The sequence below is a fragment of the Odontesthes bonariensis genome, chromosome 18 (genome assembly GCF_027942865.1).
Source record: "Odontesthes bonariensis isolate fOdoBon6 chromosome 18, fOdoBon6.hap1, whole genome shotgun sequence".
NCBI lineage: Eukaryota > Metazoa > Chordata > Actinopteri > Atheriniformes > Atherinopsidae > Odontesthes > Odontesthes bonariensis.
Genome location: NC_134523.1, coordinates 23,678,827 through 23,686,163, shown reverse-complemented (window position 1 = coordinate 23,686,163; position 7,337 = coordinate 23,678,827). Strand labels below are relative to the sequence as shown.

General features: G+C 38.7%; 1 pseudogene; it reads left to right on the top strand.

The window, feature by feature from the left end:
- Nucleotides 1-793: 793 nt before the first annotated feature.
- LOC142367372 (major histocompatibility complex class I-related protein 1-like) lies at nucleotides 794-3,523 on the top strand (annotated as a pseudogene).
- The last annotated feature ends 3,814 nt before the right edge of the window (nucleotides 3,524-7,337 follow it).

The following is a 7,337-nucleotide window of genomic DNA, read 5'->3' as shown; positions in this document are numbered from 1 at the left end:
CCCTGAACGCGTAATATGGGCTTCCCCTGTTTTAAAAGTCAGCAGCCGGCACTGGTGTAAACAGTGTTTCTTCTGGTAGTTAGAAACCAGAAACATCTAATAACTTGAATTTCAGGCGTACAATCCTCACCCATTGAGGTTTAGACTGGAGGAGGGGGCCAATTTGTTGTTCCCAGTCCAGGCAATGAGACTGTACATTGTTGAGGCTCTTGGGTCCACGCTGCCATCATGAATTTTAACATTAGCTTCTACAAGTTGATGAGTTGGTGTAATTTGGAAAATCAGATGCATATTCTATAGCACAAATAACATTTTGCCTTCTTAATTCTACTAGTATTAGTCATCCACTTTGTTTAGTGCGACAGGAAGTCATCCAAGAATTCACATAACTCAGTAGTTAGCTTGTTAGCACGCTAGCACAAACTTGTATAACTCTCCAGGCCAGTTAAATGTGACATGAACCAAGAAAGAAAGAAAAAAGACTGAGCTGCAGTTTGGGAGGTTTGTTAAAAAGAACATAGGCTAAAGACTTTAAAGACAAAAATACTCAAATTACACAGACCAAGCAGAACAGGAAACAAAGAACTCTTTAGTTTCTGTTAAACAAGCGACAGAGAAAATCATAAAGTGGAAGATAGAATTATTGTTGGTGTGAAATAAAAACTAAATAAGTACATTTAAAAAAAAGAACTAAAAGAATGTTGGCCCTATTTCACATGCTGGGTGTAGTCAGAATAGGACACACCTCAATGAGATCTTAACAAAAACATCAGACAACAGACTGTTCAGCTCAGTTCTTCAGCTTCATTCCAACTATCCGAACATGATGAAGGGGATAATTACACTAATCCTCCTCTGTCATGCTGCAGCCGCAGGTAGGAACATTTTACAAATTTAAGGGGTATATACAGTAATTTTCTAATATATGTAATTACTCTACTCTAGAGCTGAACAAAGTAGCTCATGGTACTGCATTTGCTCATTAATAAATGTGGCAGCTCAGAATAACCCAAGAGAACTGTATAAGCTAAAGAGATTCATGTATTCATTTTGTTTAAAGATAATCAGACTATTCAGACACGTTGAAAACTAAAATGGTTTTATAGAAAGTGAAACTGCTCAGTGTGTGCCGTGAGTTCAGATTTATAAAGTTTGTTTAGTCATTGATGTTTTTAAACTTATATAAAATAAGCACATTATTTATATTCCATTCTATTATATCTAAATAAATGGATAGTTTATTCTTTTATATGTGAAATATACGTTTTCCAGTGAAATTGACAAATTTTCTAAAATGCAGAAAGCACTTAAATCTGTAACTTGTTTCAGAATAAGAAATAAATGCAGTAAGAAATGTTTAAAAAGCTGTAACAGAGGAAAACAAAATACAGAAAAGTTTAAAGCATCTACAGCAGCAGTATTCTGTAAGATTCAGCAATCAGCAGATTAACTGGTGACAGATTAGGGCGTCTGAAAAGGAGCATCCACCAAAGGTTTACCAAATTTTAAACTAAGTAAATACAATGAAGGCGGTTAGAATATATCTGTCTGTCTCTGAATGTATATATATATATATGTGCATATATGTATAAATGCTGGCATGATGAATACAACATACAGTGTTTGAATTCTCTTTCTCCAGTGAAATACAGGGCGGAGGGTGGAAATTTCCTATGGTCTGGATCCCCAAATGTCCCTGAATATGCAGTGATGGCAACTCTTGAGGGAGTTTCAGTGTATTACGCTGACATCAATACAACAACACCAAAAGTCACACATGACTGGATGAGAGAATTGATAAAGGAACATACAGAACGATGGGAAGTATTCCAACAGCAATTATTGAGATACAGGCGCACCTTCAGAGATGAAACTGACAGTTTTAATCAGCAATCAGGACAAACAGAAGGTAAGTTACTGTTTTTTTTTTTATTGTTGTTTGTTTAGGCTTTTTTTGGTTTTTCTTAGATTTATGTATCTGCATCTCTTTATTTTCATATAGAATGTTTATAAATGAAGTTTCACTATACATAAGGGACTGGGAAATATTATTAATTGGTTACCAGAGCAGGACTAACATTTATTACAGCACAAAAATGTTTTCAACTTTATCTTCTTCAAATTCTACTGACCTTTTGTGTTGTTATTCTGTTTCTTTTGTAATCACTTGTGTCAGTCTTTCTTATTATACATGTAACGTCACACGTTTGACGAATTGCTGTTCTGATCAACAGATAATCAATGCTTTTGATAACTTAGCAATTTATCTATTTTATTTTTAACTAATTGACATGAATAATCCCCATTTTCTGTCTCTCTCAGGTGCTCCCATTATCCAGCAAACTATTGCCTGTGAGTGGGACAATGAGACAGATGAGGTGAATTGTTATGTACGGTATGGTAACAATGGAGAGGATTTCATCTCGTTTGACTTGGATACGAAGACTTGGATCATTTTAGATGCATAAGCTGCAGCCATTAAAAAACAGTGGGATGGAGATAAAGTCCGTAATAATTTATGGAAGCTCTTCCTCACCACAGAATGTTCTACGTGGTTTAGAATTTCTTTGACTTATGGGAAGAGCTATCTGACTAGAAAAGGTAAAGTAAAATGGTCGGATTTTCTTTTATATCTATTTCTCGATTTCACTCTTTTCTTTACAAGCCCATTGATTTCCAGAAACATAAACTGTTAACATATTTTCCTTCAGACTGGGCTGACTAAAGTTGATGCAAGGTTAATAAAGAAAGATTTACATACAAACCATCTCTCCAGATCTTCCTTCGGTGTCTCTCCTCCAGAGGACTCCCTCCTCTCCAGTCACCTGCCACGCTACAGGTTTCTACCCTGAGAGCGCCATGATATTCTGGAGGAGAGATGGTGAGGAGATTCATGAAGGCGTGGACCTCGGAAACATTCTCCCCAACCATGACGGATCCTTCCAGATGAGTGTAGACTTGGAAGTTTCATCAATCTCACCTGAAGACTGGAGGAGGTACGACTGTGTGTTTCAGCTCTCTGGTGTTCAAAATGGCATCGTCACAGAGCTGAAGAAAGAAGCGATCAAAACTAACTTCAGAAAGAAATTAGGTAAGAAAAAGACATTTAATGTATGAGACACATACTATATAGATTGTATTATATTCTTATGACTAAGTGATAAGCAGTTTATAAAAACAGCTAGATACATAGAAGCTAATCAGTAGATGTAAATATTTTCTAACCTGCTTTATCTACATGTTTGTTTCCTGAACAGACACACTCTCTGTGGTCAGCATTGCTGTCATTGCTACAATGGCCGTTGTTATTGTCATCATCGCTGCTGCTTTAGGATCCATTGCTATCAAAAAGAATGGTAAGAGAGTCAAAGAGCTGATAATATTCACATGGAAAAAGGAGTCAAGAGGGGAGGTACAAGGCTCAGTTAAATTGTGTCTAAATCACAACATACTCAGTGAAGAAATAAGAAAACTAAAGAGAGAATGGGCCTCATGCAAGAAAATTTTCGTATTTTTATTCTAAATTTCTCTCACTTTTTTCGTAAGAAGGTCTCGTACGAACACGCCACGTCAGATTCAACAAGCGCTCTTAACTTCGGAAAAAGTGTGTAAACGACCTGCGTAAATGATGAATCACACCTGTGCGTATCTAAGTTCACGTGCACGAGGATAGTAGATTTGCATACTCCACGCCCAAAATTATACCATATAAGGCTGTGCTTCCTCTCTCCTGTGCCAGGAAGTGTTGAGTCATGAAAATGGCATCAAGGCGCATAAAGAACAACTTTACGGGCTCTGAGACTGAAGTTCTGCTTTCAGAGATCCAAAAAGGAAAATCTGTCATTTTTAGCAGTGTCAGCAGTGGAATTACGGGACCTGCTAAAGCGAAGAAATGGGAAGCAATTACGAGTGCTGTTAATACCATGTCACCGAAATAAAAAAATAAATGGTTTGATATGAAAATGGCTTAAAAAAAACGTCTCGCCATGGCAAGGCGCTCGATGACTGCAACTAAAGCCGTGCAATCAGTTGTTGCCTCATCATGATGGCACTTTGATGGGGTGGTCCATGAGGGGGGGTCTTCTGGCACCACACCTTCTGGTCTGCCTGGGCTGGTTCAGGTGGAGACCCTCGTTCATGGCAATATTGCGCCATGAACGAGGTATCGAGACACACCCACCTGGCCTTCAGTTCAGTGCGCTCCACGACAGCACGGGTGCTTTGATGCGTATATGTGTCTCGTGCTCCAATTATGATTGGCAGTCCAGCCACGGCATGAAAGTCCCTCTTAATTTGTACTTGTTGGACAGCGGTGTATGGGAATTTGATGTACCATGGGTGATAAACTGATGAGAGTTTTGATGACCAAGGGGAGCGCACGGCTCACAGAGGACTGGGACACCCCCGATCTGTCTCCAATCTCCCTCTGAAAGATTCCAGTGGCCAAAAATCCAAGGGTGGTGAGGATCTGGACGTGTGGTGGAATTGGGTTTGATCGGCGTGTTTCTCTCTGGAGTTGTGGCTCTAACAAACATCATATTTGTAGCAGCACAGTCCTTGGGAATCTTAATCGCGATGTCAGCCATTCGTCTGTCTCCACTCGGTCTCTTCCAAGAGCCTGACGCACTAAGGCATCCAAAAGTAGCAAGACAGCCGCTGCGCTTCCCATTACAGATTCAAATGAACCTTCAATTAGTGCACAATTTAAGTCAAACAGAATAATGTCAGCATAATTATGGGGTATAATGTATATTTATTTATGTTTTCTTCAAAGTAATTAAATATACAATCCATTAGTCAAACAAACTTGATTGGAATAACAGCGGCCTATTTTACGAAACTCCTACGACAGCTCTGGATCACTCGTAAATTCTGTTCGTACCTGAAAGAAAACGTAAAATACGAAAAGATTGGTGAATGCGATTAGTGAAATCTCTTAAATCACTCGTACGGACGATTTAAGAACAAATCTGTGCGTACGAACGGTTCTTGCATGAGGCCCATTGTGTTTATTTATCATTTCTTATGCTTGGAGTAATATTCAGTGGTAATAACTGTAAACTAAAAAAACATTTGTCCTTCCATTTTCCAGACAGATCTACTCTTGAGAGATCCTCTACACCACGTAAGCAGAACTTACACATATCCTACTATTTTTCTGACCTGGATATTGTCCTAACAATGTTTTGTGTAAAGTCAGTCCAGGATCAGTGGACCTAACAGTGTGTTTTGGACCCCTACAGCCTCTGACACCATCTCTCTCTGAGAGACTCGTTGACCAGATCCAGAGACAAGATTGATGAAGGCAGCATCCTGCACTGATGTCACACATTTGGACAAAAATCATCTTGAAGAGAAAACAGCTGGACTTTTTTCTATTTACTGTTTCTTCGTTAAAGCTCCAATTGGCTTCTTCAACTTCTTGAACTAACTCACGGAAGTAAGAAGAGCAAATACTACTTTTTTATATGTGGATTGTTAGAGGGAAATCAGGTTATATAAGAATAAAGCTAAATGGGTTAAATTGTGTCAGTTTTGGACGTTTGTTAAAACCGATCAAAACTTTTTTCTCAATGTTATGTAATAATCAAATGATTGTCCACAAATATACCAAGTCGAATATTATTTTTAGATTTCAATGCATAATAAAATGTTTAATTAAATCATAAAACTTTGTCTTTACTTTATTTAAACAATCAGAATCATGCATGAACAGTTTGATTCAGGCCTCTGTTCAGAAGTAGCACAGTTACACAATGTGTACTCTAAATCTGTAACTAAAAACCTTTCCGTTTTGATTGATATGGTTCAGTTAAACAGGGGAAAGTCTCAAGTAACTTTTAACGTTTAACACTTTGTCCATCAGCAGAGTGCAAAGAATAACAATACACTGTATGTTGTGGTCTAACAGCACCATTTAAGCTGCATTAATGACGGCTAATGTCGAAAAAGGTCTGAAATAATGGAAATGGAGCATTTATGGAAGCTTAGAAAGAAGCCAGAAATGTTCAACAAAAACTTTAAGATTGACAACAAGTGAAACTGTTAATGGTTTCAGTTGAGTCAATCAAAGTATTTGACTGCAACTAACAAATACTGATGATTAGAATAAAATGTGATATAATAAACCCCCAAAAATAAAGTTTGTACTGCAGTTTCAATGTCTAATCTACTAAACGAAGAAGAGAAAATAGTTCGTTTAAACTTAAAGCAGGTTCCAGTTCAACCAGTTTTTGTTTTAACAAGGAAAGCTGAAACAAACTGAGACTGAGCCAAGACGAAGAAAAGCAGGTCGCAACATTTTTGTGGGTAAGCCCCCCCCCCCAAAAGAAAAACAAAAATAGTTGTCTCCTCCTCACAGGTGTGGTATCAAACTTACATGACAAAAGACAGTCTCAGTGCAAAGTTCAAGGAACAAGACAGCCTTAAATAAAATGTGTAATCTCCTCTGATTAAAGTATTAAGATTGAACTAATTTACCATACAGTGGGTCACTGTTTTGACAAAAACAGTGATGTCCCATTCCCACAGACACGATTTACGCTGACTGGAAAGGACAACAAGAAACAGCAAATGAAGCTTGAAAGAAAAAAAAACTCCTCTTGCGGACAAACCAAACAACTACAATCATTAGGTCCAGAAGAAAGAAAATGAATAGATCATTGCATAGCGTAAGATATCCTGAGTCTGAAATATAAGGAGAGGATCCTAAGATTTTGTTATCACTTCCATCAGGTTGGTAATAGCAGAAACCATTTCGGAAGCCATTAACCAGCCACATTTTACTCAGATCTGATCGGAATGAGTGATTCAGTGTTTGCACCTCCTCCTCACACCTTCCAGGTGAGTCACAGTTCTCAGTAACGAGTTTGCTTTCACTACCAGGACAGCGTTACGAGGGATTAAGCAGTGGTGCCAACATCAGGCACGTCACCAGACACTTTTTCCCGGGGCACGTGCCCCTGTAAACATGCGTTGTGCCCCTGTAAAAAATCCCATATACATCCTTCAGACTACGCTGCGACTTATGTGCCAAGGAAGAATAACACAGACCCGATTTTCCCCATTTCAACCACGTAACCTACTTTAGCCAATGCCGCACAGGTCTATCAAAGAGTGAAGTGAAGAGGTTGTATTCGCAGGCGTTGAGTGCGTCTGTGCATGTTCAGCGAATGGACCGTGGGTGACGCGTAGCACACGAAATCAGAGTTGGAAGGCAAGATACTGCGGCCCGCACGTCATATTTATCAGCAGGTAGTAGCCCACACATTTTGCCAATCAAAGCGTAGTAGGCTATATGAACCACTACACATTGATGGATTGCCGTCACCGTGGTC